At 41.6% G+C, this 18,611-nt stretch overlaps 1 pseudogene; it reads right to left on the bottom strand.

Annotated features, from left to right (window-relative positions):
• Nucleotides 1–791: 791 nt before the first annotated feature.
• Nucleotides 792–1,044, bottom strand: LOC113887696 (annotated as a pseudogene).
• Nucleotides 1,045–18,611: the final 17,567 nt, after the last annotated feature.

The raw sequence follows: 18,611 nt of genomic DNA, 5'->3' as shown, positions 1-18,611 counted from the left end.
TGTAGGGAGGAATAAATGACAGGAACTAAGGGGCTTGGGATTTTGCCATGCTCCTAGGAAATGGAAGTGAAATTGCTTTATTTTGCTTTTGTGCGAAGTGGCAAAGTCACTCTCTAAAGCTTTCCCTCCCTGGCAATACTTCATAAGAAGCACATATGCCAACCCAAACAGACTTAACTGAACCTCTCCCTTCTTTTTCATGTGACTTTCCCATTGCACAGACTCTGATGAAATCTGGGACCCCGGCACTCTGTCAGCAGCCGCACGTGCCTGGTGAAGAGGAATAAAGATGCGCCCAAGCACATTAGCTGAATAAATGACAAGATGGAAGCTTAAAAATACCTTCTGCTCCTCCTGCCAGGACTAGCAGACTGCGGAGTTTCTAGAACCTCAGGAAATTGCGAAATAAAGTGATAGGCTGTGGTTTGATTGAAAATTATCCATGTAAAAAGTCAACTACACTCCAGCCACCACTGTGGCTTGTATCTCTTTTGTCTGGAACCTTGGTCTTAAATCAAGAAAATGGTGAAGCAGCAGTAGACTAGCTCACTTACCAAGAAGAAAAGAAGCATGTTCTCTGGACTCTGAAAATCAATGTTCTTGGCTTTTGCCCATAATCAACACTTTATTGAAAAGTTGATACCAAAACAGGAGGTCACTGCTGTATCCCTTACAAAATTAAACGTAATTACCTTATCTTGATAGATTAAGTAGAATTATGGAACTGATAAGGAACTGATTTGGAACTGATTTCTGTGATATCACTCAAATTCAGGAAATTGTGTGGGTCATTAGTGTTGCTTTCTTCTATATGAACACCCTCTGTGAGCCTGGCCTTCCCTCCCGTAGGTTGGTACAACTCTGTTGAACAAGCTGCACAGAGGACCACTATCTGAGAATGGCTGTAGACCATGGAAATCCTGTAGCAACATGGACATTTTACATCCATAAAATAAGAATTTGGACATTGAACAAGTCATTTCTTTTTATCCTTTTTCCCTTCTTTTCCAAGGATGAACGTAGTAACTCTCTAGCCAAAGGCATGTTGACTCTTTCACAGCCCTGCCTACCCATCTCTTATGTTTATATTCTAAATACATGTTTTACGTCCAGATGGGAGAAGGATGAAAGGGAGGGGACAAAGAAATATTTATTTGATTTATGTCTTATCTTGCAGAAAATTGATGCGGCTGGAAAATGAAATTTTATAGCTCAGATTTTTCTTAAGCAGAATCTTATAAAAACAGAAAAAAGAGGTCAATTTTATATGTGGTAATACTACTGACAGAAGGTTAACTCCAGATAACAAAATCTGGATAAATTTGGCTTCCTGTCATGTAACTCAGATGGGGTAGGCTCTCCCCTTTCTGACATACAAGGCATCCTGACCCAACCTAGTGTAGCACCTGGAAATTTGGTTTGATTTTATCTTGCACCTGAGCACTCGTTTGTGATGTCTTGTCCTGCAGGTAACCAGGCGAGGCTCCTTCTAACAGTTCAAGTGTCAGGGACCTTTCTGGTGTCATCTTTTTCTGCACAATATCAACCAAACTAGACCATTAGACCTATGACATCACTTCCCTCCAACCTCAGCACAGCACACACTAGATTACAAGGGGAAAATACGAAATTCTTTACTGAAGAAGGAGAGAAAGCGAGGGTAAATGGAACTCATGGTCTTTGGTAACCTAATCACAGAAGGAACTCTAGTCACTTTTGCCATATCTGTTCATTAGAGGTGAGTCACAGGAATTCCTTGGTGTTCCAGTGGTTAGGATTGTGTGATTTCACTGCCCAGGGCACAGGTTCAGTCTCTGGTAGGGGAACTAAGATCCCATAAGCTTTTTTTTTTTTTTTTTAAAACTTAACAATATTGTATGTGCAGCCAAAAAAAGAAAAAAAGAAAGAAAAGAACGTGGGGATCCATGAAGCCGTTTTAGAGACTATCTGCTATATCTGATACTCAATGAAGGGGCTACTGAAACCCAGTGAGAGAGGGATGATCTTTTCAATATGTGATGCTGGGTTCATTGCATATCCATATGGAAAATTAACCATGATCCTCAAATTTTATACAAAAATTAACTTGATATACATATTAGTTAGACCAAAATGTAAAAGGCAAAACAATAAAATTTCTAAAATAGAGTATCAGAAAATGCCTCTATGATCTTGAGTTAGACAAAAATTTAAAACAGAGCATAAAGAATACTAACTACAGATGAAAAGACTGATAAGGTGGACTTCATTATAATTATGAACTTATTGATGATTTTAACTAAAATATTAAAAAATAAAGTATTAGCTTAATTAGCACTACTAAAACAATGTAACAACAGTTTATTTCTCACTCACATTATAGTCTAATGTGGATTGATTCTCTTCTAAGCAATGACTCAAGGACTCAGAGTGCTTCCATATGGTGGCTTTAAGGTCACCTAGTATTATCCAAACAGCAAACAGGGAAAAAAGTTTGGAAAAGACAAACTGGATACTCACCCATCTCAGTGCAGAAGTAACACATATCATTTCTGCTCAAACTCCATAGAGTAGAACTAGTCCATGGCCAATCCAGCTGCAAAAGAGATGCTGGGAAGTGCAGAGTAGCTCAAGACTGTGGGCACTAACAGACTCTCCCAAGATGAGGAAACAGAAAGCAAACTATGAATCACTTTGGACAGTTATTGTGTTTGTGTGTGTGTGTGGGGGGGTCACTTGTGCCCAACTCTTTGTGACCCCATGGACTATAGCCCACCAGGCTCCTCTGTCCATGGAATTCTTCAGGCAAGAAAACTAGAGTGGATAGCCATTCCCTTCTCCAGGGGATCTTCCAGACCCAGGGATCAAACCCACATCTCCTGTGTCTCCTGCATTGCAGGCAGATTCTTTAACACTTGAGAGTTGAAAGAATTTTGAAGTGGATACAGAAAAAAATAAATGTAAAGGAAAAAAATGAACTACTATCCACTTTAAACCATTTGGACATTCAGGTCATCTCCTGCTCCTCCTGATTTGTAAAGATCCTTTTTCTGCCACCCTGATCACTGACACCACACCAGGATTAACATTGGACAGAGGAGAAAGGTACCGTAAGAAAGGGATGAATAAATCCTGAAGATGAGAGTTAAGAGTAAGAAAGACCAGCGTCAGCAACACAGACTAGGTTTGGGGAAAGTTTTGGAAAGATTGGGAATGAAAAATGAGAGAGTTTGGGACATCTGTGCTGCAGGTAAGTAATTGAGAGAAAGACATGGAGGAAGAAGTTTTAGAAAGAATTTCATGAAGGTGCAACACACTGAGATTGGAATGGGGACCTTTGGCTCCATCTGAGACAACATCTATAATGCTAATTACATTGTTTTACACATTTTTTTCTTGATGTTCAGAATACTCTTTCTTTGAATGTGTCCTTGCAAGCAAGTCAATGTATGAGAAAGAGCAGAATCTTTGGAGTCAGGCAAACCTGAATTTTCATCTGGGCTTATTAGTTAAGCTATCTGACACTGGACCAATGACTCAGGATTTCTGAGAACCAATTTCTCCCATGGTAAGATGGTAGAAAGGGCACTAGCTCACAGTGTTAGGATAAGGGTGTTAAAGATCATACGTATAAAGGACTCAGCTTGGTGAATGGCAAGTGTTGAATATACATGAGAGCCCTTTGCCTTCACCCCCACTTTCTGGATGCCAAAGTTCAGAAAACAAGATGAGTAAGGCTTTGTTTAAGAGATAGATGACCAGGAGAATTTTCCCAGAACAAGGAAAGAACTGAAGGTGAGGAATGCTCATGGCATTTGCTGAAAAGAGTAGAGATGACCTCTCCACTCTTATATTATAAGACCTCTTCACCTTATATCATATCCTCATCTCTGAATTTCACCAACAGCAGCCCTCTCTTAGTTCCTTGAATATTCTGTTTCTTCTTATACCTCTCTTCCATGGGGCCTCTGCCTGCAATGCTTCCCCCATCTCTGTATCCTTTACTATTCATTCCTATTCACCCCTTATATATTAACTCAAATGTCAGGCAAGGCTTCTTCAAAATTCTCAAGTAAGTGAGACCTGTTATATGTTCTAAGGGCTTCCCTGGTGGCTCAGAGGGTAAAGAGTCTGCCTGCAATATAGGAGAGCCATGTTCGATCCCTGGATTGGGAAGATCCCCTGGAGAAGGATAAATGTTCTGAGTATAATCTGTCACTTTCCTTTATATCACTAATCATGGTCTGTAATGATCTATTACTTTGAGTGATTCCTTATTTGACATATATACCCCCCAGCTGACCATTATCATATCCCTAACATCTAGGGCTTAGAAAGTCCTAAATAAGTGCTTTTTGAAAGGATGAATGAGTGAGTACATGTCTTCTGATAGGAGTAAAAGTCAATCGTGTCATTCAAAGGTCTTTCCAATAGGCCCTCAATGACAGATTGGTCTAAACTACTCATAAATATCAAAATCTTCAGCTTGGAGGCAGTGCCCCATTGCAAGTTTTTTTGACGGCTGAGGGCTGATGGATAGCTCTCTAGTGATCTTTTCTATATCACCCATCTGTGTGTGCTACATATGAAACTGGCCTCAAAAATGGAAAGGGAATTTAAACTCATTTCCTAAATGCTATATCAAGTCCCTTATATAAAAGAATCGAAACTTCTGCTTAAATGCTTGCTTCTCTGACCAAGGACTCTCTCTGCTGACAAAAGCCAATAAGAATGGCCATGTGGAGGGACAACCATAAGCCCTAAGTTCAATTCTTTTGCTATTTTCCAACTTGTAAAGGATTGGTTTGGAGTCTTATTCCTTTGATCTCACAGGGAGGGCCTCAGACCAGTTTACAGAATGACAGAAGGTTGTAATTCACATAAGAAAGAATTCATCAGAACTGCTTCAAGATTAAATGGTTGGCTACTGTATAGCACAGGGAATGATAGTCAATATACTGTGATAAATCATAATGGAAAAGAATATATATCTATATAACTGAAACACTTCGCTGTATAGCAGAAATTAACACATTGTAAATAGATTATACTTCAATGAAATAAAATTTTTAAAAAAAGATTGAATGGTTGGCAATGGAAGGCAATGAGTTCTCTGTCACTGGAGGTACTCAAGAGAGGACTGACTAATCCTTTTACAAAATTGCTGCACGTCAGATGGGGAGGAAAGAAGAGGCCTGAGATTCTTTCCAACACGGACATTGGAAGATCCTGAAATGGGTGTTCTTTGAGCTGTCTCTCTGGTCATGGGGGATGGGTTTACACTGAGTCATCTCTTTCCTGGATTCCCTTGACCCCAAGAGTCCTCTGGCTAAGATTGGGGTATAGTCCGTGGCCAGGAAACATAACGAAGTTAATACTCTTACAGAGACTGACTCCATGACCTTGGTTCTCATTAGCTCTATCCTCTAATGGCCCCCAACTTCACAGGCGCATTTCTGATAGGCAGTGAAATTAACGAGAGAGACAGAGAGAGAGAGTTTCACACCAGGCCAAGTGATGTAATCCAATGACATCTATTTTAGCATGATAACTTGGTTCTCTGGTTAAGAATGAAATTTTCAGGGGTGATAAAAATTAAAATGCTGGTTTTGAAGTATTTTGAGTGAGAAATTTTCTATCAAAGCAAGAGGAAATGTTATGCAAAAGGATTTGCAGCTTCAACCATGCAGAGACATAAATATCACACATTAATAGATTTGACCTAGTTGCAATTATAGTCAGCTTCATTCTCATCTCGTCTCCCTCACATGTTTATTCTGTATTTGGGTAGCTTACTCTGAAAGTCCACAGGATATCCATGGAAATGCAAAAAGAATGAGAAGTAGGCAGTTAGCATGATAATAAACAGCACTGAAAATAAAATGGACTTGAAGATCTTTCAGTGTTTCAAACGACTGAAAATTATTTGGGCATGCAAATTATTAGTCTTTACTACTTTTGCTGTCTCCAATTTAAGATCACACAGTAGATTATCTCATTACATAGTCAGACCTTCAATTATGCTTGACGATGGCAAATATGATATGACCTTCACCAGGCTACCTGTTGAATTTCCTATTACCCTCCACTCAGCTAAGGACAAGCTGTAATGAATCTGCTTAGCAAATCTCTTTTAACTTTAGAGTCACACAGGAACTCAGAAAGGATCTAACTCAGAAATTCTCAATTTTCTGGGGTTATGTGAGTATCAGAGATTCTGAGGAAAGCCATAGACACTTTCCTCAGAACACTGCACATGTGTATTTACACACACACACAATCTTACATACAGTTGCCTGGGGTTTAGAGACAGCCAGGAAGCCCATCCATGGAGCCCAGACTAAGAAGTGTACCCATGCAGACTTTTCCTTTGAAAGATAAGGACACTAAAGGGAAAGATCTATCTAGATTGATCTTCCCAAAGATGCTGCTCCAATTGCAATCTGATTAAAAAATAAGACAATTTTAAGAAGAAACAGAAGACAGGAAGTTAAATATTGTCACCTTATTAAAAAAAAAAAACACTATAAAAAACTTTGAGAGTTGGGAATGATTTTAAATTATGGTACTTGCATATGTATTTTCTAAATGGAATATTATTTTTACATGATATGCCCAAAGAAGGACTAAGGCCATTCCATCTGCTAACCTTGCTACACATTCTTTCATTTCCCACTGTCATGTATATTGTAACATAGAAGTCTACACTTTCCTTCTTGCTAGTTTCTTTGGAAATTTGCACTTATCAGTTTAATCATATTTTCTTCCCATTCTAAGGAAGGCCTACCAGAGGTACTGTTTGTATGGTTACCTGTTTGTATGTCTATTTTTTTGAGGAAATAAATTTAGTGTGGACCCTCTGACATATGAAAAGATTTTTCCCTTGCAGTTAAGTTTCTTGTAGGGCAAAATGAAGATTTACACATTGTCCAAACCCTAGTTGCTTCCATACTCTCTGCATTGAAATTATTTCCCTGAGGTATCTGCTTATTAGGGTCAGCCTGGGAATATGACCTGCAGAAGCTGCTATAGATCAATGTAGCTGGAGGCCAAGAACTTGCTGAAAATTCATCGTCTATGATTCTATCAAGTCCCGGCTACCCACAGAGTCATGTGAAGACTAGGACCAAACACTGATGCCAGGAATCAAATACAGCACCACCAACGAGTTTCCACAAATCCTCTGTTTCCAAGAATGTAATGGAATCCACTGAGTGATGCTAGTCCTATAAACCTAAAAGCAAACACTGCCATCCCAAAGGCTAAGCAGAGATCCAGGTGAGAATACTGATTCTAACAGATCAGATGCCATGGAAACTGAGACAGACCTAATTTAAGCAGAAGCTATTGTTATTATTATTATTTTTTTTTAGATCAGCCTTCTAAACCTAGTGTGAGTAAGAGTTTGGGAGCCTCTAAAAATAACAGCTTGTAATATTTGAAACCACTAGTTTTTCTGAATATAAGGACTGCTGCTGCTAAGTCACTTCAGTCGTGTCTGACTCTGTGCAACCCCATAGATGGCAGCCCACCAGGCTCCCCCATCCCTGGGATTCTCCAGGCAAGAACACTAGAGTGGGTTGCCATTTCCTTCTCCAATGTATGAAAGCGAAAAGTGAAAGTGAAGTCGCTCAGTCGTGTCCGACTCTTAGCAACCCTATGGACTGCAGCCTACCAGGCTCCTCCATCCATGGGATTTTCCAGGCAAGAGTACTGGAATGGGGTGCCATTGCCTTCTCCGGAATGTAAGGACAACAAATACCAAAGTCTACTTTCCACTGGCTTCTCCTTCATGGTTAAACATTGGGGTTCCGGACTCTGAACTCGTTGAGGCTGAGCTTCAAATATTTTTTGGTAATTGGTGGTAACTGCAAAAATGCCTAGGGGTCCTGATCTTCACCCGCATAATCATATACTTTTGCTAGCTGAAGGTTCTTGGGACCACTCCAGTTTGGAGATGATTTGACTACTACACAACTGATGAATGGGTCCGCTCACTTTTCTCCAGAGACAAGACATAATAAGGTGAGTGTCAGTTTTACCTGCATTTCATGTGAATTGATTGACTTGGTCTACAAAAGAATCAGCCAGAGTAGAACCCACTGACTACGGAAAAGGGATCAATTTCCAGTTTTGCAGGAAAAGGAGGATAAGCCCAGAGTGTTAATTTCCTGGATGTTGACCGTTCTTGCTCTTGGTAGCCCTGAATGAGTCGTAGGACAGAGAGGGCAGATGAACAAACAAACCATACATACATCAGGGTCAGTGCACCACACTCCAGTCTCTGTCAATGACCTGCCAAGACCAAGTCAGAGTCAGAGCACAGGTGGCCTGTCCTCAAAAGCTGTGCAGGCTCACAATTAGGCCACATTTTCTGTCCCTGAGGTACGCCAGTGTGATGATCATGGGTACATACTCCAGAGTCACACTGCTTAGGTTTACAAGGCTGACTTCACCACTCCCTAGCTGTGTGAACTTACCTCTCTGTGCCTCAGTTTCTAAAAGTGGAGTGGGTAGCCTTTCCCTTCTCCAGGGGATCTTCCCAACCCAGGGATCGAACCCAGGTCTCCTGCTTTGCAGGCGGGATTCTTTACCAGCCGAGCCACAAGGGAAGCCCAACAACACTGGAGTGAGTAGCCTATTCCTTCTCCAGCGGATCTTCCCAATCCAGGAATCGAACTGGAGTCTCCTGCATTGCAGGCAAATTTTTTACTAACTGAGCTACTAGGGAAACCCTCTAAATCTGTAAAATGGTAATGGTGATAATAATAAAAGTATATTGACCTCTTAAAGGTCGTCCAGTCAAGGTTATGGTTTTTCCAGTGGTCATGTATGAATGTAAGAGTTGGACTATAAAGAAAGCTGAGCTCTGAAGAATTGATGCTTTTGAACTGTGGTGTTGGAGAAGACTCTTGAGAGTCCCTTGGACTGCAAGGAGATCCAACCAGTCCATCCTAAAGGAGATCAGTCCTGGGTGTTCATTGGAAGGACTGATGTTGAAGCTGAAACTCCAATACTTTGGCCACCTGATGCGAAGAGCTGACTCATTTTAAAAGACACTGATGCTGGGAAAGATTGAGGGCAGGAGGAGAAGGGGATGACAGAGGACGAGATGGTTGGATTGCATCACCGACTTGATGGACATGGATTTGGGTAAACTCCGGGAGTTGGTGATGGACAGGGAGGCCTGGCATGCTGTGGTTCATGGGGTTGCGAAGAGTCGGACACGACTGAGTGACTGAGCTGAACTGAACTGCCCTCTTAAGGTCCTTGTGAGGATTAAGTGAATTAATGGCTATATAATGCACTAAAGTTAGCAACTGAATATACTATGTGTTGTATAAATATTAGCTATTATCACCAGACTTTGCCCAGTTCTCAAGTATCAGGAAACATAGCTTCATTCAAGAACATATTCAGAAGAGACAAACTTAATTCTCATTTTTCTTCTTCATTATATGGTTGAAGGAGTGAAGAGGATGAGACCTAGCTGGTAGGGACAAGCATTGCAGCCTCACACACTCCTTAGTGTGAAGGGGTTTATGGTGCACATCATTTGTGGAGTAACTGCAGAAGGCCATATGACAGTGAGTCACCTGGGGAAATGATCAGTTACTTGGGGACAATGGGCTATGAAAACCACTCTCCTCCTGTCACTTCCTAGGGTCCATAGTAAGGCCTGGTTGCCAGCCAAGGCATGGTTCTAAGATGCTACTACTGATTCTCCCAAATAAAATGGGCAAAGTGCTATCAGATTAGTGAAGGGGGACATCGAGGTACACTTCCAGGTGCATCTGAGAGTCTCACACTGTGGCCAAGCAGTCACGTGGCTCAGTGTTTAACACACAGACTGTGACATCAACTCAGTATGAATCCTGAGTCTGCAACTACTTGCTCTGTGACCCTTGGAAAGATATTTAATATCTCTCTGCTTCTGTTTATCATCTGTAAAATAAAGATAAAAAAACCAACCTTGGGAGATTACAGTGGAGCTCAAGATGAGGTAATACAGCTGAGATAGTTAACCCTTTACTGCTTCACAAATTGAGCACATAAGCACACAGCACAACTGCTGACCTAGAGGAGGGGGCTTGATGTTTAGTATATATTACTATTTCTTCTCTTTAGCATGGGTTACAGCTTTTTCTTACCTGCTCAGAACCCTCACTAAATCATGTGGTCCTTTGAACAGTAGTCTGGACTCTGCTGCCAAGCGTACCGTTTAGGAGGCCAACACCAAAGTACACCAATATCTTGTCCACGTAAATGTGGCTCATTAGTGTCACAGCCTTGACTTAGGGTCATAGGTCAACTCTCAACAGCCATTGTATTCACTTCCACTTCTGGGAACACACCCTCCCCTAGGCCGCAGGTTCCTTGTTTATAGAATGAAGGAGTTTGGGGAGAAGATCAACTCTAAGGATGCTCCCAGCTCTGATATTCTAAGTCCTCATGGTTTTATACCTAGAGACATAAACATGTAGAAACATTATGTTCTTGAAATGTTTAAATAAGTGATACAGACACAGACAGGGATGAAGTTAGTAGAGGCAGTGATGAGTTCAACCCTTAAGAATAAAAAGTGATAGAGAAAAGAGTTAAAAACTCCCATAGGAACATCTAAGTAGGGAGTAAGGAAAGGGGTATATATGAATTAATAACCCAACTTTGATCAGTTTCAATGAAGACAAGAGATGCCTGCTACTTCTGGGGTATTGACCTGTCTCCACTCATCTCACCCAAAGACACAGCAGACCCCAGACATCTCAGAGCCATGGGCCACATCTGCCCTGAATGCTCCCTGACTGGGATCTTGAACTAGGGAGATATGACCAAGGCCAAGGGTTTGTTATAGAAGAAACAACATTCCATGCATCAAGGCCAATTTGAATGCAAGTTTACCCACTGTAGTTCTTGGCATGAAGCAAGAAACAGATTTGTTTGAACAGAGCGGTATTTCTATTTGCAATCATACCACTGTGTGCTGTGATCCTATTAATTCTCACAAGCAAAGCAGCTCAGTGGGGCTGGCTGCCTCCCTCTGTGTGCATGCGTGCACAACCTCCAAGGAATGCTCAAAATGGGATCGCGGAGGCAGTAGGTGGCAGTCAGCTACTTTCTAATTCAGGAAGTGTCCAGGGCCAGAAGGCCATCTTCTGCCCAAAGCAAAACCACAGTCTCTAACACTCCTTGAAAAACTACTACCTATTTTATGGTTGAGGGAAGGAAACCAGATCTGCTTCCCACCAAGAGGAGGGTGGAAGAAAATCATTCATCCATGAATGGGAGGCAATCTGTTATGGTGGATAAAAGTAAGAGCTCTGGAGCCAAATTGCCTGGGTTTTCCTCCCTAGTCTGCTGCTTATTAGCATGTGACCTTGGGCACATTATTGAACCTCACTGTGCCTCAGTTTCTTCATATGTAAAGTGGAGGAAATAATTGAGCCTAGCTCATAGAATGTTGGAGAAAATTTAATGTTAATAATTATAAAGTATTTATAACAGTGCCTAGTGTTTCTTAATTGTTTACTAAACAAAATAATCTTTATATGCTTGGCACCAACTAAAGTATCTAAAGACCAATAATAATTTAAGTGCTTTTCTCCTTTATTAAAATCTTCCCCTCCTTGCAGATGGTGACTGCAGCCGTGAAATTAAAAGATGCTTGCTTCTTGGAAGAAAAGCTATGACAAACCTAGACAGCATATTAAAAAGCAGAGACATCACTTTGCCAACAAAGTCCATCTAGTCAAAGCTATGGTTTTTCCAGTAGTTATGTAAGGATGTGAGGTTGGACCATAAAGAAAGCTGAGTGCTGAAGAATTGATGCTTTTGAACTGTGGTGTTGGAGAAGACACTTCAGAGTCCCTTGGACAGCAAAGAGATCAAACCAGTTAATTCTAAAGGAAATCAATCCTGAATATTCATTGGAAAGACGAATGCTGAAGGTAAAGCTCCAATACTTTGTCCACCTGATGCAAAGACCTGACATTAGAAAAGACCCTGATGCTGGGAAAGATCAAAGGCAGGAGGAGAAGGGGATGAAAGAGGATGAGATGGTTGGATGGCATCATCGACTCAATGGATATGAATTTGAGCAAGCTCTGGGATATGGTGATGAACAGGGAAGCCTGGTGTGCTACAGTCCATGGGGTTGCAAAGAGTCAGACACAACTGAGCAACTGAACAACGACATGCAGAGCACAAGTACTAATGGCCAAATTCAGTAGAGAGGGTTGTAGATAACCTCACATTACTGTGAATTCATGAGTGCCAGATAGAATATTTTTGTCTTCAAAATTCATATGTTGAAATCTCCCTCAAGGTGATGGAATTAGAATGTGGGGGTCTTTGGGAAGCAATTAAGTTGTGAGGATGGAGGCTCCCTGAATGGGATTAGTTCACTCTCTCCCCTTCCAACACGTGAGGACACACTGAGAAGGCCATCTATGAACCGGAGAGGTGGCCCTCATCAGACATGACATCTCCCAGCACATTGATCTTGGACTTGCCAGCTTCCAGAGCTGTGAGAAATAAATTTCTGTTTCCCATAAGCCTCAGATATGCAGATGACACCACCCTTATGGCAGAAAGTCAAGAGGAACTAAAAAGCCTCTCGATGAAAGTGAAAGAGGAGAGTGAAAAAGTTGGCTTAAAGCTCAACATTCAGAAAACAAAGATCATGGCATTCGGTCCCATCACTTCATGGGAAATAGATGGGGAAACAGTGGAAACAGTGTCAGACTTTATTTTTGGGGGGCTCCAAAATCACTGCAGATGGTGACTGCAGCCATGAAATTAAAAGACGCTTACTCCTTGGAAGGAAAGTAATGACCAACCTAGATGGCATGTTCAAAAGCAGAGACATTACTTTGTCAACAAAGGTCCGTCTAGTCAAGGCTATGGTTTTTCCAGTGGTCATGTATGGATGTGAGAGTTGGACTGTGAAGAAGGCTGAGCACCAAAGAATTGATGCTTTTGAACTGTGGTGTTGGAGAAGACTCTTGAGAGTCCCTTGGACTGCAAGGAGATCCAACCAATCCATTCTCAAGGAGATCAGCCCTGGGATTTCTTTGGAAGGAATGATGCTAAAGCTGAAACTCCAGTACTTTGGCCACCTCATGTTAAGAGTTGACTCATTGGAAAAGACTCTGATGCTGGGAAGGATTGGGGGCAGGAGGAGAAGGGGATGACGGAGGATGAGATGGCTGGATGGCATCACTGACTCGATGGACGTGAGTCTGAGTTAACTCCGGGAGTTGGTGATGGACAGGGAGGCCTGGCATGCTGCAATTCATGGGGTCGCAAAGAGTCGGACACGACTGAGTGACTGAACTGAACTGAACTGATAAGCTTCTATTCCATGGTAACTCTGCTACAGCAGCCTGGATTGACTAATAGAACCACCAGACTTAGGGAGTGTCTAATCTAAATAATAGATCAAGAAAGATGCATCTCACCTAAGGTAATTGTATTAGAGTAAGGTGTGCGTGTGTGCTCAGTCATGTCCAGCTCTGTGCAACCCCATGGACTATAGCCCACCCGGCTCCTCTGCTCATGGGATTCTCCAGACAAGAATACTGGAGTGGGTTGCCACTTCCTTCTCCAGGGGATCTTCCTGACCCAGGGATCAAACCTGCATCTCTTGTGTCTCCTGCACTGGCAGGCAGATTCTTTACCACTGGTGCCACCTGGGAAGCCCCAGAATAAGGTAACTGATAAAGCAAGCAGACTCAGATATGTGATTGGCTCAAACACAATAAAACTGTACTTCTCATGCATTTAAAAATCCAAACAGGTGTTCATGTTAGACAGGCAGCTTTCTTCTAAGCAGTGACTCAGGGACTCAGACTCCTTATACACTGTGGCTCCTTTATCTTCAATATGCAGCTTCCTCGATCACTATACTCCTTTGTATCAGGACAGTGAAAAGAGAAAGTTGGGTGGAGAAAATGCACGATTGCCTAGAGATGATACACACTCTTTACTCACATGCTATTTGTGAGATCTAGCCAGATGACTCCATCAAACTCTAATGAAGACTAGGAATGTAGTTCCCAACAGGACACCACTCCACACAATGGAAGAGGAACATGAATTTTGTTGGATGGTTAGCCATCTCTACCATTGGCTCTAGGGTAACAAGTTCAAAATTGGCAGAGTAAGGGTGGGGTAAGATTCTGAGCTTCTAGAGGTCAGAGGCTGTCTTTTACTCTTCTCTATGTCCTCAGAACTTAACACAGGGATGATATCTTTGTAGAGGACAAAAGAATCGAGTTGGCTATATGCCAACAGAGTGCCCAATTCTTCTTTTTTAAAAAATTATTTTATTCTTGGCTGCTCTGGGTCTTCATTGCTTTGTGCACGCTTTCTCCCGTTGCAGCAAGTGGGGGCTACTCTTCATTGTAGTCCATGGGCTTCTTATTGCAGTGGCTTCTCTTGTTGCAGAGCATGGGCTCTAGGGCATGCAAGCTTCAGTAGTTGCCGCACACAGACTCAGTAATTGTGGCTCGCAGCCTTAGTTGCTTTGCAGCATGTGGAATCTTCCCAACCCAGGGATCAAAACCATGTCCCTTGCATTGGCAGGTGAATTCTTGCCCACTGCGCCATCAGGGAAATCCCCATTCTTCTTTCTTATCAGCTATCTCTACTGGGTCTACCTGGTACTCTCAATCCTCAATGTTCACATGTGGGCTGAACTCTGAAGTTTTAATGAAGACAGTAGGCTGCTCATTTGCACATTTTTTTTGAAAGAAGTTGAAAGTACAATTTATCTTTTCTAGTCACACATTTAAAAACTCCTTTATGTTGCCTAAATCTTAAAGGTCTCGTCTCTAATTTGGGGCTTTTGTTATTGGTTTTATTCACACAAATTTCCCTTCTCTTTGAATTCTAGTAAGGGATAAACTGTTCCAAAATTAGACAGTGGAAACAATTCCCAGAAACACTGGTCTGTCCCATGGAATCAGGCTTTGGTGATATAACCCAAGTCCAAATACCTCCCAGAAGTTAAGGAACTGAACATGAATGATGTCACAAGTCTTTTCTGAGTAGGTAATATGGATAAATGGTTTCAAAGCAGTATTGAAATCTGCCAATAATGATGATAAAATGCTTCTAGTGTGATCAGATGTTTTTCTCCAATGGCATCAAGTGTGCTAGGGTCTGAGGACTGATCTAGTCTAAACATGGTCTGCAAAGGCAGACCTGAAATCTAGAATCTGATTTTCATGCCAACAGAAGAGTACTGTATGTATTATATAGGTATATGTGGGTGTGTGTTTGTATTTGAGCAGGTGGTATATATATATGTGTGTGTGAATGTATATCTATACATATATGTGTGTAGCATCACATGAGTGAACAAGTATCTATGTGTGTATGTTTGTGCATGTCTAGATATGTGTGTATTCATTTGCATTTTTGTGTGTATATATACATCAATGTGTGTATATATGGCTTTATATGTGTTATGAGAGTGTTTACATTTATTAGGACATTATGTGTTTGTATATGTATGTGTATATACATGAATATGTATCTGTATATATGTAGGTGTGCATGTGTGTGCATGTCTGCACATGCATGCTTTTGTATCTGTGAATGGATATGCCAGTGTTTATGTGAATCTGTGTATGCATGTGAGTAAGTGTTTTTATGGGTTTGTACAAGTACATGTATATACTTACACATATAAGTATATACATATTTTAACATATGCCCATACATGTGTATAAGTATTTATGTGTATACAGTTATGTTGTACATGCACATAAACCCCTTTAAAAAGTTTCATGAAACATTTACAACACTCAAGGCACTCATTTTTCATGCAATGCTATTTTATTAAAGAAATACCCAAGTCATGACTACTTAAATGATTTTTCTCATCTATTAATGGGTTGAAACCACAGTGTAAAAAATATGGCAAGAGATAACAATCATAGCAAACATTTGCTAAGCACTAGCTCAATGTCAAAGACTTTACATACACTATTTCATGTAACAATCACGACAATCCAGTGAGGTAGGCACTGTTAACAGTTCTATTTTATGGACAAAAGAACAGAGGCATATAGGAGTTAATCAACATGCCACATGCCGGTGCCAGAATGAATAAGCTACTTGTAGTCACTAAGCAGAGCCGGAATCTGGAGCCAGACAGTATGGCTCCCAGGCCCTCGCTCATAAACAACAGTCTGCACAAATCTGCTCCCTATTTGTAAAGAGGCCTCTCTAATCCCTTTGCCCAATGCTCTGGTTGAAAGTTCATCCCTCTCCACCTCTTCACTCCATTTTCTCAGATCCAGTGCCTGCTGCCAGGCCCATCGCTGGCAGCCTCCCTAACTTGGGCTCAATTACTCAAATGACTCTGAGTCGATGGGCACAAATACAGTGGAATCAGATGCAGCTATAAGACATAGTCACGATTCTCCATGGTTTTTCCTGCAATAATGATCCCATATCTTTGAGCCCCAGTCACTCATAAGGACTGGGAGATGGGCCCCAGCAAATCAAAGTGACTGAATCTTTCTGGCGTGTCCGATTGCACAATGGGCATAAATTCATGCCCTTCATCATCTTTCTGTATCTTGTTTTGACATCTGCTAAATGAAGGTAGTAATAACTGCAACCTTTATGAAGCCCTCCTTCCAGATGGCCTTCAGTTTTCATACTTGGCAACTGGAATTTTCTCTTTGTCTTCTTGTGCTGGTCTCTCTTTTTTTCTTCTTCTTTTCCCAGTTGCTCTCTGCTATCCATTTCCCTGTCTAGATCATAAGAAGGTCAAAGCCCAAACCTTTCATCTCCTTTCTGGGTATTCCTAAGCCAGTGGAAGCATACAAAGAAAGGTTCCCGCACAGCTAGGAGTCCCTCACTGGTGCACAGAACTCTCACCCTGTGGCTAGCACAGTTTTAGGAACTGCAGATCCAGAGACCCCCAAAGACACAGCCCCTGCCAATAAAGAGCTCAGTTCAACTGCTCCTATAGGACATATCAGCAGTCCTATCTCATTTAGCTTGAAGGAGTCCTTTGATCCCCATGAGGAGGGAAGGAAAAGGTCCTCAAGTTGGCCTGACGACTCTCGACTAATGCAAATTCCCTCTTCCAAGGCAACCCTACCTTCAAAAAGCCCCCATCTGCTGCTTTTTTATGTTGGATGGAGTGGGGATAAGGGTCTAAAGGGGCAGCTTAGCTGCCTTTGAGAAGTATTAGAAAGGTGTCTTTGGTAGCTCCTTGACTGATCCCTTGAAAGTGTGTGGTTGACCCCAGCATTCACCATTGTGTTGTGGCTTGGGCTTCCCTGGTGCCTCAGACAGTAAAGAATCTGCCTGTAAAGCAGGAGACCCAGGTTTGATCCCTGAGTTGGGAAGATCCCCTGGAGAAGGGAACAGCAACCCACTCCAGTATTCTTGTCTAGAGAATCCCATGGACAGAGAAGCCTGGCTGGCTAGAGCCCATAGGGTCTTAAAGAGTCAGACACAACTGAGAGACTAACACAATACAACCTGTCATCTCTGTACTTAGGTCTCCTCTTCTGTACAATAAGAATGATAATAGTACCTGCTTCGAGGGGGTGTGTTTAAATGAGTCCATCCATGCCAAAGTGCTTAGATGCATGCCTGGCACATAGTCAGTGACGAAGGATTGTAAGCCTCCATTATTATCAAATTACTTAATACCCATAGCCCCCAGTTTTGCACTTCAGCCAAATATCCAGGACTCTAGGAAAAGTCCCCTCATGTACCTCATTCACTTTACCTGATTTCATTTGTGTGGATGGAGCAGAGTGAGAAAGGAGGAGAGAGGAGATAAGGTTTAAGAGGTCAGTAGAGCCCAGACCATGCAGGGCCTCAGCGGGTGTGGCAGGAGGTATGGATGTAATCAGAAGTGGTTAGAAGCTTCTGAACCAGAGAGGGACACAATCTGATTTAGATTAATAAGGGATTATTCAGACTGCTATTAGAGAAGGAACGGATTGCACAGGACAAGAGTGATCACTTAGCGTGACCAGAGACTAGTTAGGAGGCTATGGCTGTGGTGCAGGCTAGAGATTATACACACACACACATATATACTGAATAAATGTAATCACATTCTGGAATTTTTTTGAAAGTGAAGGCAACTGGAATTGCTGGTGAATGTTTTACATATATATATGTATATGTATATATGTGTATGTATATATGTATGTATATATGTACATATATACATATATATATTTGCTTGGTGGACTTTCCAGGTGGTGCTAGTGGTAAAGAACCAGTCTGCAATGCAGGAGACATAAGAGACTTGGGTTTAATCCCTAGGTCGGGAAGATCCCCTGGAGGAGGGCATGGTAGCCCACTCCAGTATTCTTGTCTGGAGAATCCCATGGACAGAGGAGAATGGTGGGCTACTGTCCACAAGATCACAAAAAGTCAGACACAATTAAGTGACTTAACGCACACACACGTTTATTTGTACGTTTATTATATATACATTTCTTCTCTCTTTCATGAGAGTCAAAATAGAAGAAAAGAGGCATACACTAGTTCAAAAGAACATACTATCACTCAATTTTGAATGAATGATGGCAAAAAACTGTCAGAGTGAAGAATTCTGAAGTGTTTTAGTTAAAGGTCCTGAAGAA

Source organism: Bos indicus x Bos taurus, chromosome X, assembly GCF_003369695.1.
Source record: "Bos indicus x Bos taurus breed Angus x Brahman F1 hybrid chromosome X, Bos_hybrid_MaternalHap_v2.0, whole genome shotgun sequence".
Lineage (NCBI taxonomy): Eukaryota > Metazoa > Chordata > Mammalia > Artiodactyla > Bovidae > Bos > Bos indicus x Bos taurus.
Note: the sequence above shows the minus strand (reverse complement) of the source record. Positions and strands in the feature narration are given on the sequence as shown.